Source organism: Rhinatrema bivittatum, chromosome 4 (assembly GCF_901001135.1).
Source record: "Rhinatrema bivittatum chromosome 4, aRhiBiv1.1, whole genome shotgun sequence".
In the NCBI taxonomy this organism is placed as follows: Eukaryota; Metazoa; Chordata; class Amphibia; order Gymnophiona; family Rhinatrematidae; genus Rhinatrema; species Rhinatrema bivittatum.
This window is the reverse complement of record NC_042618.1, coordinates 464,890,636-464,904,918: the sequence shown is the minus strand read 5'-3', so window position 1 is coordinate 464,904,918 and position 14,283 is coordinate 464,890,636.

Here is a 14,283-nt window from a genome sequence, read left to right as displayed (position 1 = left end):
CAGCAAGGTGGAATGATCTCCACCTCTCCAGTGTGGAGGGATATGTTTGAGGATAACCCACTTAAAATCATCAAACGAGTGTGAGTGTGAAATGCAATGTTGAACTACTGGAGCTTTTATATCTTGATTATTAATCCTGCTGTGATGTTCGATGAGTCGAATACGAATTCTGCGTTTCGTATGTCCAACATAGATTTTTTTGCATGGGCATTGTAAAGCATATATCACAAAATCGATGTTGCAATTAACTGCTTGTTTGAACATAATCTGATGCCCAGTGTAAGGGTCTTGCCAACTGATGCCAACATGTGCCTGGGAGCAGAAGGAGCAGTTGCCACATGGAGTTTGTCCTACCTGTTGTGGGTAGGAGGTGACTTGAAAAGCTGCCCTCACCACTCTTTGCTTAATGTTTGTGCCACTGGAATACGCAAACATGGGGGGGATCTTGAAAAATAGATGCTTCTGTTGCGGTCCAGATGAAAAATATGTCATCTATATAACAAGACCATAATAGAACAGACTGAAAAAAAGGAGACGTGTATACATGATCCTCCTCAAATTTGGTAACATACAGATTGGCCACATCGGGGGCAATGGGCGAACCCATTGCAACTCCGTGGGTCTGAAGATAATATTTTTGTTCAAATGAACAATATAAACTCTGTGAGTGCAGTTAAAAACGCTGATGGAATACGTTGCGGTCTAGCTCTGTTGTCTATAACTTCTTGGACCAATTGTAGAGCTTCTGTTTGAGGGACATTAGTATAAAGAGCCTCAACATCCAGGCTAACTAAAAGACTGCTGCTAGGAACATTATTGACCCTGTAACGTTAAGCATGTTCAGCTCCCCCCCGCTCGGCCATACTGCATCCACTCTCGCCAAGAGAGGTGGGGGCAGAGCCACCTGCTGCATTCAGGGAGGGGGTGGAGACAGAGAGCTGAACAGTAGGGGAACAAAGTGAAGAAAACACAAGACCTGATAGTGAGAAAAGGTCATCAAGACACGGTGAGGAGAAAGAGAGGAAGAAAACGTGAGAAGGGAAGGCTGGAGCCTGGGTGGGAAGAAGCAGTGCATGTTTACACGCGTGGCTGATGAAATAAAGGCTCTCCTCCCGCTCTCTGGGAGACAGGTCAGACCCTTAGTTTGCTTTGCTGTAGAGTGACCCAGCTTCAGTCCATCCATGTACTCCTGATTTCTTCGGCGTACGTACCGGGTGAGGTGGGGGGAGACGAATGTGTGGACTAGCTCTAGTTTAACTTTAGCCTGTTGGGTTTCAGTCCACTTTGAACATACTTTGCCCTGGGATCCTGGGCTCATTCTGTCTGCTTTTATGGTTTTTCCCCACAGAGTTCAATGAAATGGGAGAAAGTCCCAAACAGATCCGAGGAGACCTGCCAAAGCAAGTCGGTCCAAACTGGATCCCTCTTTCTGTCTCTTGGGGTCTTGGGGGGGAGGGGAGGAAATCATTTGCAAAGTAATTCGATCTTGCATAGGGCTCATCAAACTGACTGGCAAGCCCCTCTTTTTTCTTCATCCTGTTGCCTCTTTAACCTCCTCTCAAAAGCTGGCACACCCAGGTGGCGGGGGGGGGGGGGGGGGGGAAACCTTGCTGGCCCCTCAGTACCACTGCGGGTCCAAGTGGCAACAATGGGACTGAGCCCATTGCCTCTGCAGCCTGCAGAGATTAGAAGCAGAGTCTGCTCTGCCGTAGTGCAAGAGCCTGGGCCCACAACCCTCTTCTAGGGGGTAATTTTCAAATATATTTAAGCGCATAAACCCCGATTTATGTGCGTAAATAATCCGGGGAGGGTGTGCAAACAAAAGTAAGAGTGCAACTCAATTGCAAGTGGACCTTTCCCCGCACTCCTGGTGGGCCTTCCAGGAGGCGGCGTTGGGGCAGAGGAAGCATTTATTAGCATCTGTTCAGCTTTTGAAAGTGCATATGTAAACGTGCACGCAGAAAGCTGCGCCTTTTCAAGACTAGATGTAGCCCTTCTGCGCGCATGTGTGCATACATGCTGGGGACGGCTGCGAATTTTTAAATCAGGTTTACGTGGGTAAATCCACCTTGAAAAATCAGTCTAAAGTCTGCAGAAAGTTCTCCTCCCTAGTTTTGCGCATCCCTGCTTGAGGGGTGCTGCTGGCGTTGTGTGTACAGCACCAGAAGTGACGGTATAGTCGGGCAGTAAGACCACAAATCTCCAGCCAATACATACATACTGCAGGGCCTTCTAATGCACAGCCCTGAGGATCCATGCACACATTAATGCCCTTGTCCAAAATGTCAGGCCATTCATACTGTGACTAGAAAATGGGACACCCCTCGTTGATCCTCTAATCCAGCCCTCTGCCCTTCTACGTAACTATGTCTGCTTTACGTTCAGTAATTTCACGAATCAAAATCAAGCACCGTTTTAAACGGTCTCTCCCAAGCAATAGAGACTGTGCTGACAATAAAAACTGCCTACTAGGACCTTTCAGAATTTAAAATGCGAAGTCTCACTGTTGAAGGTACTTGCATTATTAATAAGCTGAGGGAGGAGGGATGTGCTGCTTGTTGTTCAGTGTGCGTGGAGCTACTGAAATCACCTCTGAGACTTGCCGAGCGTCAGAAGTACAGATGTGTGGAGACTTTGGACTCAAACCAGGTAAATTTCATCCTAATTAGAATTGGATGGAAATTCTTAGTAATATAGTAATGATGACAGAAAAAGACCAAATGGTCCAGCCAGTCTGCCCAGCACGTTTCTTATGGTAGTAACTGCCGCTCCGTGCAGGTTACCCCCATGTTTCTGTTAAGGGTAGTGACTGCCGCTCCATGCAGGTTACTCCCATGCACTCTTTTCTTCATCTCCAACCTCTAGCCTCTAGGGATCCACATTATTTATCCCATACCCTTTTGAATTCATTTACTGTTTTCATCCTCGCCATCTCTTCTAGAAGGACATTCTAGGGATCTACCACCCTCTCTGAGAAGAAATATTTCCTGATATTGGTTCTGAGTCCCCCCTAGAGTTTCATTTCATGACCCCTAGTTTAACTGTTTCCTTTCCAATAGAAAAGGTGTGAAGTTCGTGCATCATTAAAACCTCTGAAGGTCTATATCCTAGCTCCCCGACACCTCCTCTCTTCCAGGGTGTACATATTCAGATCCTTTAGCTTCTCCTGGAAAGTCTTTTGATACGGATCCCACACCATTTTTGTCACCTTTCTCTGGACTGTCTCTTTCAGATCCCTCTCCCAGTCTGCACACATTAGTCTTTCACGCCCCATCACATACAGCTCTTTTGGATTACTGGACTCCAGAGGCATGACTCTTCACTTCTTGGCATTGAATCCCGGCTACCAAGTTTTTGACCATTCCTCAAGCTTTCTTAAATCCTTTTTCATTCTCTCTACTCCTTCAGGCCTGTCCACTCTGTTGCAGATCTTACTATCATCCTCAATAGACAAAATTTATCTTCTATCCCTTCTGCAATGTCACTCACGAAGATATTGAACAGAACCGGTCCCAAAACCAATCCATGTGGTACTCTGCTTAAAATGGTTTATCTTCAGAGTAGGTTCCATTTAGCACCACACACTGTCTTCTAGCCGTCAACCAGTTTGTAATCCACGCCACCGCCTTGGCGCTCACTCCCAAGCTTCTCATTTTAATCACAAGCCTCCTATGTGGGACCCTATTAAAAGCTTTTCTGAAATCCAAGTAGATCACATTGAGCACCCTTCCTCGATCCAATTCTCTAGTCACCCAATCAAAAAAATGAATCAAATATGTCTGACATGACCTTCCCCTGGTAAGTCCATGCTGCCTTCAGGTCCAGCAACCTACCAGATTGTAGATAGTTCACTATCCTTTCCTTCAGCAGAGTCTCCATTACCTTTCCCACCACAGAGGTGAGGCTAACCGGCCTGTAGTTTCCTGCTTCCTCTCTGCTCCCGCTCTTGTGAAGCAGGATCGCCATCGCTCTTCTCCAATCCTGCAGCACCACTCCCTTTTCTAGAGATCTGTTTGAGATGCAGGAACAGCGTTTATCTTTTATGAATTTTCCCCCAATTGGTTCTGGAAAACCTGCCATATTCCTTTCCCCTTTCCAGCAGATCTGGAAAAAATTCCAAAGTGAATCTGAAAAGTCCACTTTTTTGGGTTTTTTATTTTTTTGACAAATCTGAAGCATAAGAACAAGAACATAATAAGTTGCCATATTGGGTCAGACTATGGGTCCATAACATCCAGCATCCTGTTTCCAACATTGGCCAATCCAGGTCACAAGTACCTGTCACTAAGTGATGCCAGTAATAGCAGTGGCTAATCCCCAAGTCAGCTTGATTAATAGCAGTTAATGGACTTCTCCTGCAAAAACGTATCCAAACCTTTTTTAAACCCAGCTATACTAACTGCCTTAACCACATCCTCTGGCAACAAATTCCAGAGCTTAATTGTGCATTGAGTGAAAAAGAAATTTTTCTGATTAGTTTTAAATGTGCTACTTGCTAACTTCATGGAGTGCCCCCTAGTCCTTGTATTATCTGAAAGAGTAAACAACCAATTTACACGAACTCATTCTAGTCCTCTCCTTATTTTATAGTCCTCTATCATATCCCCCCTCAGCCGTCTCTTCTCCAAACTAAAAATCCCTAGCCTCTTTAGTCTTTCCTCATAGGGGAGCTGTTCCTTCCCCTTTATCATTTTGGTTGCCCTTCTCTGCACTCTCTCCAGTGCAACTATATCTTTTTTGAGATGCAATGACAAGAATTGTACACAGTATTCAAGGTGCGGTCTAACCATGGAGCGATACAGAGGCATTATGACATTTTCCGTTTTATTCACCATTCCCTTCCTAATAATTCCCAACATTCTGTTTGCTTTTTTGACTGCCGCAGCACACTGAGCTGACCACCAATCTGCACACTGAGCAGATCCACCAATCTGATGAAATCTGCTTTGGATGTTTTGAAGGTGCTACTTCGTATTTTGCTTTTACAAAGCCTGGAGAGCGCATTGGATGAGCATTTGAAATTTGCCCTTATTCTGCTAAATTTTCAGCGAATCTAAAGAATCTAGTCATAACAGAATAGGAAAATGCATAAGTACTGTTCCTATAGCATATTATATTTATGTAACAACTGTAGTGGTTGTTTCTTCCTCCTCCTCGTTGCACAGATGTCAGGGCTTGAAAGCGCCCGTGTCTAATTGAAAGCAACGTTCCTTTCAATTAATAACTCTGTTTGAGATGCAGGAACAGCGTTTATCTTTTCATGCTCACACCAGGTGATTCAGCCTATGATTCCAAGGAGCTTGCAGCATCCTGACATGTATCGTAGATTTCCAGACACTCATTATTTTGATGTGCAGTGTTTTAGAAGGAAAAGAAAAAGGTGGCTTTCATTGGATTAGCAAAAATCACCAGGGAATTATTTCATGTTTATAACCTTTAATTAACTGCTTCAAGCCATCACTGGCATCCTACAATATTATCTGTATAACATAACTTTAATAGTGCATACCCTGGAAGAAAAAAGGGACAGGGGAGATATGATACTGACCTTCAAATACCAGAAAGGAATTAATGATGCACAAAAATCTAATCTTTCCGCTGGAAGGAAGCCCTAAAACTAGGAATCACAATATGAAATTCCAAGAATCAGGAACAATGTCAGAAAATATTTCTTCATGGAGAGGGTGGTGGATGCATGGAATGCCCGCCTGGTGAAGGCAAGAACGGGAATGGAATTCAAAAGGGCCGTGGGACAAACATGGAGGCTCCCTGCTGGCTAGAGAGTGGAAATGAACAAATGGGGTAACTATACCATTACACGTAAAGTTTACATTTCTGCTTGAGGGTAACTTGCATGGAGCAGCAGTTGCTACTACCCTTAACAGAAGGCTTGGGGGAGGCCTGCATGGAGTGGCAGTTGCTAATACCATTAACAGAAGGCTTGGGCATAGTCTGCATGGAGCAGCAGTTACTACTACCCTTAACAGAAGGTTTGGGGGAGGCCTGCGTGGAGCAGCGGTTACTACTACCCTTAACAGAAGGCTTGGGGTAGCCTGCATGGAGCAGAAGTTGCTACTACCCTTAACAGGAGGTTTGGGGGAGGCCTGCATGGAGCAGCAGTTACTACAACCTTAACAGAAGGCTTGGGGGAGGCCTGCATGGAGCAGCAGTTACTACAACCTTAACAGAAGGCTTGGGGGAGGCCTACATGGAGCAGCGGTTACTACTACCCTTAACAGAAGGCTTGGGGGAGGCCTGCATGGAGCAGCAGTTACTACAACCCTTAACACAAGGCTTGGAGGAGGCCTGCATGGATCAGCAGTTACTACTACCCTTAACAGAAGGCTTGGGGGAGGCCTGCATGGAGCAGCGGTTACTACTACCCTTAACAGAAGGCTTGGGGGAGGCCTACAAGGAGCAGCGGTTACTACTACCCTTAACAGAAGGCTTGGGGGAGGCCTGCATGGAGCAGCGGTTACTATTACCCTTAACAGAAGGCTTGGGGGAGGCCTACATGGAGCAGTGGTTACTACTACCCTTAACAGAAGGCTTGAGGGAGGCCTGCATGGAGCAGCGCTTACTACTACCCTTAACAGAAGGCTTGGGGGTAGCCTGCATGGATCAGCAGTTGCTTCTACCCTTAACAGAAGGCTTGGAGGAGGCCTGCATGGATCAGCAGTTGCTTCTACCCTTAACAGAAGGCTTGGGGGAGGCTTGCATGGATCAGCAGTTGCTACTACCCTTAACAGAAGGCTTAGAGGTAGTCTGCATGGATCAGCAGTTGCCTCTACCCTTAACAGAAGGCTTAGAGGTAGTCTGCATGGATCAGCAGTTGCCTCTACCCTTAACAGAAGGCTTGGGAAAGGCCTGCATGGAGCAGCAGTTGCTACTACCCTTAACAGAAGGCTTGGGAAAGGCCTGCATGGATCAGCAGTTACTACAACCTTAACAGAAGGCTTGGGTGAGGCCTGCATGGAGCAGCAGTTACTACAACCTTAACAGAAGGCTTGGGGGAGGCCTGCATGGAGCAGCAGTTACTACAACCTTAACAGAAGGCTTGGGGGTAGCCTGCATGGAGCAGCAGTTACTACAACCTTAACAGAAGGCTTCGGGGAGGCCTGCATTGAGCAGCAGTTACTACAACCTTAACAAGCGGCAGTTGCTACTACCCAAAAAAAACTCACTATGTTACTATGTTACATATACTCTGGGCCATTTATACAACCTAAGGTTCATATTCGGTAGGCCAGTTAGGGGACAGGTTATCCAGCTAAACGTCCTGCTGAATAGACCAGCGTACATATAGCCAGATAAGTAAAAAAAAGCCTAACCAGCTATGCTTGAATATAGCCAGGTAGATTTTTTTGGTTACCCGGCCTTGTATGGCTGGATATTGTGCTACTTAACCATATTACAGACACAGCGCTGTAAGCATAAACCTGAATGTAACCTTACGCTTCCAGCACTGCCTCTGTTAGAGCAGCGCTGGAGGCGCCAGGAACGGAGCAGAGAGTCCCTTACTCCCGACGGGGACAAAAAAGGTATCGGCGGGAATGGGGAGGGTCAGGGGATTGGGGGGGGGGGGGGGGGGCCAATCTTGTTTTAAACTTACAGTCGGGACGGGGGCCCTGCCTACAATGCAAGGCAATTCCTTAATCATTAAAATCTTTGGGGGGAGGGGGGTTAAGATACATGGCCTGACAAGTTTGCACAGGAGTGGGAGTGAGGGAATTGGGTCACTTATCTTTTCCTCTATTTTAGTTGGTGATGACAGCACTTTTAAAGATATCCGGCTAAGTAGCACGTAGTCCGGCCACACAAGGCCAGATAACTTTAGACCTGCTTAGAAACAGGTCTAGAGATTACCGGCTAACCTAGCAGAACATACCCATCCCCGGAGTGCCCCTTTTTTATCCGGATAAATTATAGCCAGGTAAGGGGCTGAATATGCCACGTTGGCCATTTAGACGGATAACTTTTGAGTTGTCCGTCTGAATGGCTTTTGAATATTGATCTTCCTGTGATTTCAGCACCACACAAAATCTATGGCATTCTGCAGAGCAGTAGAAAGCAGCCCGGGCTCTCCACTCTTGTAATTCATCAGTTGCTGAAATATATATGTTTTTAATTTCCTATATTCCCTGTCCCTCTTCTCTGAGTGCTGGACTCTGACATCACTTGCGCTGCATATCTAGAAGTGTGCAATCTTTGGGCAGGTCCCCCTATACCACATTGGCCCTTCTTTCCTTCCTCTCTCGTTCCTCCCTTGCCTGGCGGTTTCTCTCTTCTTCCTGCTCTCCTTCCGAGTCCCCTGCCCTTTCCTTGTCTCTTCTCTTCATCTTTGCTGCTTCTGTCCCTGCTCTCATCTTGGTTTTCCCCTTCCATTCACCTTCCCCTGGCTCTCCACGCCCTCCTTATTAATTATCTGCCCTTCGTCTGTCCTCATCTTTTCTCTCTGCCAGGAGCACTAAAGCCAGACGCAACAATATTTAACCCGGTGTTTCATTGAAATGCTGAAGACCAATTTAGCATATGGGGGAAGGGGTGTGTGTGTGTGTGTGTGTGTGTGTGTGTGTGAGATGTGTGTGTGTGTGTGGTGTGTGGTGTGTGTGTGTGTGTGTGTGAGATGTGTGTGTGTGTGAAGTTTTCCAACACACCAGGTAATTGCAGACAAGGCACCTCGCAGACTTTGCTTACCCATGATTAACCCACACCCCAGCTCCTTCTATAGCATTTGTAAGAGACAACTCTGTCACCCCGACATTCACAAAAAGATCTTTATTGGGTGGATATGGCCGCAGCATAGGTCAATGCATAGAACAACTCAATTGCATATCACAATTCAATTACTAAAGATCAGTTACTAATTGCTAACATATTCTGAATCCCCCCAGGGTGACCACACCCTCGCCTGCTAGATTTCAATTTGCCAAATACCCCATAGGCTCATGCTACAGCAAGGTAACTCCGCTGGGAGGGTAGGGCCATCAGAGCCTTGCCCCAGTTTTACAAAATGTTCCTTCGTATTATGATTCACCAGTTTAGTTGGGGGAAGCAGGGCCATTGAAGCCTCGCCCCTCAGGTTACCCCACAATTCGATCCTTGATCAACGCCGAAGTTCTCTGCGATGCAATGGGGCCCTGGTCTGTAAGAGAGCAGGGGATCATTCCATTAAGCCTGCCAACACAATTTAGGGTGGTGCATAGGCCGGTCCTGGCCGTCAAAGCTGAAGACCTGACAGGCAACTCGTCTTGCACCCACCCTCTGATGCATCATAGAAGCAGAATACCACATTGCCTGGCATTCTCTGCCTGGCCTGGCATTTCAAGCCACGCCCTCCAAGCCATGGTCAACCCCTACCCCCATGCCACGACTGTTCAGCAATCCTCCACACCCTCAAAGCTCTGTAAGCTGCCCCCAAAAGGGCAGGCTGGTTAGGAAAACTGCCAAAAGAGGCTTGTGGGCCTGCCAACGCTTCTTTAAGTTCGTGCTCACCCACCCCCCTCCCCCCAGCTTCTGCCACCCGCATTGCTCCGGAGGCAGAGCACCTCGTCAAGGTGGGTTGGCTCCTTTCTCTTCGGTAACTGGTGTAACTTCTATGGCTACAAAAGTGCCTGCAGAATTTTACCCAAAGCTGGGCATATAAAAGAAATGCAATAAAGATTTCAGTACATCTAATGACAGGAATGCCATTGGGTATCAGACAAGTAAATGCAATTCTGATCTTAAGAAATGATCCTTACGTTATTTTGCAGCACTTCATAACAAAACCTGCCATACCACAAATGGAAAATGACAGTCAGTGTGACAAAAGAGTTCACGCACAGAGCAATCTTGAGCTGTATATTTTAATATTAAAATCATGTTGTGGTGGAAGAGATAAGGAGGAAAAAAAACCCCAGGATTGCATGCCGTACAACTTGTAAATGACTCAGTGGCAAAATACCTTAGGATCAATCCCTTTGCCATACTCTCTCTCTTTCTTTTTTTTTTTTTGTTTTTTAATGTAGTCATCAAAAGTTTCCCGCAAAATTCTAGGGAAAGATCCAGACTCTGATTCCTATATTCCCAAACGTTCTGTGCACATTTTTTCTTTCATCCAAAACCTTTTTTTGGGCGGGGGGGGGGGGAGACAAGTGCATTCTGGGAACGCACACCAAAATGTTCAAGTTAAAAAAAAATATCCTAGCTGTTAAAATCGAGTAACAGTTTAAAGCTCCAGATTTGACAATTTTAGTGCGAGCATTTCCACTTAAGAAATACTAAAAGCATAAAATTCTAGTCAATGAATTAGAAGAGAGGGGTTTTCTCGCAATTCATGTAAAAAAATAGTCTGGTTTTTGCATTTTTTTACATGTTTCTGTTGTAATTTAACCACTCCCCAAGGAAAGATTAGGATTACAGCACATTAAGTAATACAAAAAAAAAATCACATTAGCAAGTATGGATCAACCCCGCCTGAAAGCGTAAAGAAAACCATTTAATGGGATCTCGCTGCCAGGCGCCTTGCTCTTGATTCAAGGCCTTGGGTAGGAAGCATTTTCCCCATAGACTCATAATGGAAGAAAACCTTCAGCCCATCTGGCCTTTAGGTATTTGTTCACTGCTAGGTTTCCTACTTTTTTTTCTCATTTGCTAGTTTTCCCAATACATAAGGCAAAACTTGTTGAATTCACATCAAGCTATGGAGTATGACAGTTCGCCAAAACAAAGGTAAATAAATAACGGCACAGTCACGTGGGCTAGCATGGGATCCAGACGACTTTAAAACTCGCGAGCAGTCACACCAAACCTACGTCGATTCAACCATTTTGCTGTACGTTGTTGCCATGCCCCAATATGTACTTTGCTCTGCCGTTCTCCAGCAAATTCACTGTTTTTTTAACACCGTTGATTGGGTCGCATCTTGTGTAGCACGGGTGCAGTTTGGCCTTCTCTGTCAACTTGACCTTGTGTCATGCTCTCAGTTACTCTGTTGCTTTTGCTCTTTCCATGGCTAGGTAAAATTATTAGCACTGTTGAATTGTTTTAAAGTTGCTTACCATCAGAAGTAGGTGTACAGAGAAAACTGAAATAATGACAGTAATAATAATAAAATACAATGCATGGGCATTATAATCAGTGTTTTTTTTTATAGACATACTGTATATTCTTGGGCAATTTTCGAACTATGCACATTGGGACAAAAACCTCAATGCACTTTTAGCCAGGGGCAAGTTTGCGCCAGTTCTCAAAATGAAAGGCTGCATGTGCGTACATTTCCTCTCCTGACCTCTCCCTGTGGCTACGAGTATATGTGCATCGTGGGACACATGAACTTTTAGTCACCTTGAGGGAGGGCAGTTTGAAAACAGCCGAAGAGTGCGAGCAGAACGCTTTCTACTCACGTAGATTGCTTTGAAAACTGAACTCCCTGTGGGGAGATTACGGTTGGTGAAGAATTGCAGACTTGACCGGCGTATGGCAGCTAGCTGCATTAAGCATAATTTGCTTTTCTTGCATTGTTGACGTGATTTTCACCGTGGTCAGTTACTGGCGTGAGTAGCCAGCTGCTAAGTCCTGATACGCCATCTTCTGTGTTTGCTAAGAAGAGAGAGAGAAAACATCACAGCCGGTGAAAGTAAACTGCAGGCTACGACGTGACTTAAATGTGGACAAAGAGTGAGCAGAATGAGCTAGACAAAGTCATGAAGAAGAACATTTCTCTTCAGTTACTATTTCTAATAGTAAAACAGAGAAGAAGAAATATACAGGCCGATACAGTACAGTGCGATCCGACGGAGCGCACTGTTAGCCTGCTATTGGACACGCGTTTTCCTTTACCCCTTATTCAGTAAGGGGAGGAAAACGCGCGTCCAACCCGCAGCACCTAATAGCGCCCTCAACATGCAAATGCATGTTGAGGGCGCTATTAGGTATGCCCGCGCGATACAGAAAGTAAAATGTGCAGCCAAGCCTCACATTTTACTTTCAAAAAATTAGCGCCGACCCAAAGGGCGCTAATTTCTTCCAGCGCCGGGAAAGTGCACAGAAAAGCAGTAAAAACTGCTTTTCTGTGCACCCTCCGACTTAATATCATAGCGATATTAAGTCGGAGGTCCCGAAGAGTAAAAAAAGTAAAAAAAAAAAACTTTGATTTCGGCCCGCGGCTGTCGGGCCGAAAACTGGACGCTCAATTTTGCCGGCGTCCGGTTTCCGAGCCCGTGGCTGTCAGCAGGCTCGAGAACCGACGCCGGCAAAATTGAGCGTCAGCTGTCAAACCCGCTGACAGCCGCCGCTCCTGTCAAAAAGGAGGCGCTAGGGACGTGCTAGTGTCCCTAGCGCCTCCTTTTCCCCGTTTTTACCGCATCACCTAATTTAAATACAGAATCGCGCGCGCCGGGAGAGCGGGCATTCGTCCGCTCTCCCGCAGACTTTACTGAATTGGCCTGATAGTTTGCTTGTGTTTTGCTGCTTGATACCTGAAAATGTGGGGACTAATCCACTTAAACCTCTCTCACCCCCTGGGTATGTCTCTATCAACGGAACAGAAGGCAACATCTTGCCTCTGAAGCTCATTTCTTTTATTCTCCCCAGGGCAGGGCCAGAATTTAACCAAATTGCTTAGTCACCATGTGATGAAACGTAGAGCTGGCAAGGTTCTCCCTCTCCAGTTCCTTTTCTCTGAGCTTTGGCAACTTCCAACTCTTCCCGTTTCCCTCTCGCCCTCCATGCTATCCCATCCCCCCGGATCTTTCGTATGCATGGGAGTATTCATTTGGGGATTATTGGAAAAGCGGCAAATAGGCGCAAGGCTTGGGAGCTTGGGTGAAACAGCATACTCACTCAGCAAACCTTTACTTCCACTCTCTTCTCTTATCCCCATTTTTCCTTGAAAGGTCATAAGATCTGGTATTGCTGTTTCAGGGGTTTTGTTTTTTCTCTCCTTCAGACTATTAGCTCAGTTGGCTCCCTCTTAGCCTTCTATTACATGGTAGAGGTCTGAAGGAGTTGTCACTGTGCATTTTCTTAGGCCTGCAATAGATAGTAGTAACAAAGCCAATGACAGAATCCAAACCTGCTAGGGACACATACAGAGGTTGGTGGTAAGGGTGAACGAGGGAAATGCTGGTAGAATAAGTACGGTCTCAGTGCATTGGGGCACTGAACCAAGAGGCATTCACCTGCCAATTATTGTGTTCCACAGGAACCCAGCGAGGACCTCACAGGAAAGCGTCTTCTCTTGTACTGTCAGCCACGTTGCACACAGTTTCTGGGTCATGGCTTTTGAGCATATGACTTTACAATTACGTGGCATTTGATGCAGAATGTCATGGCATCTGCAAGCAAAATCCTCTCTTTCCAGAAAATATTAAATATAACTGTTTGCAAAACGCGTATACCTTTAAATTCTGCCCTCTGTCTCTGGCTTTTATTTTAAGTTACAGGAGGAGCACAGTAAGGGCGCTATGTTAGATCTATAAGGAATTAACGTCGAAATGGCTAATGAAATTCACAAGTCCAATAAATGGATTATATTTCAGCAGGACAAAAGATCAACACAAACTATTTATATTCATTGAAATAGCAACTGAAACAGCAACCATAATGCTCTCTCTTGTTCGGGCTCATTAGCTCTGGCTGTTTTGGGTTTTTTTTTAGCGCTCCAACACCCAGATGTTTTAGATTGTTCAGTTTGTACATTTGTATTGTGTGCATATATATATATATATTTGCTGGTGACAGGGATTGACAGAATATAAATGGCAATAAATAAATAAATAATGTGGGCCACAACTGCAGTGTGTTACAGTTCTTCTAATACTGAAAGCAAATTGTAATATATCCCATAAAATGGAATTGATTGTACCAGATTCCCAAGATGCAACAATTGCCATGTTCTTTGATGATATTCATTCTGGCCTACTCCTGCTCATAGTGGGAGGCTGAGAACCCATAGACACTTCATAACAAGCCTACCTCTCCCCCCATGTGAACAAGAAAACTATTTTGTAAAAATAAATCACAGGATATTCCAACCAAGCACAAAAGTGCCTTTGGAGTTCATGCATGTTTTGTGCTGCCTCCCCTTATTCCTTCACTCTTCCCCTCTATATCACATAGTTTGTTCCTCCTCTCCCTTCATCTACAACTGGTCCTCGTATACCTTCTTCTCCAGCAGGTGTTCCACCACTACTCTCTGTTCTGACTTTGGTCTCCAATAAATAAGGTATCATTGACTGCACTGCACTAATAATCTTTAGCATATGGGAAAGTTTGCAAGATCTTTCCAGCCCATGTTAT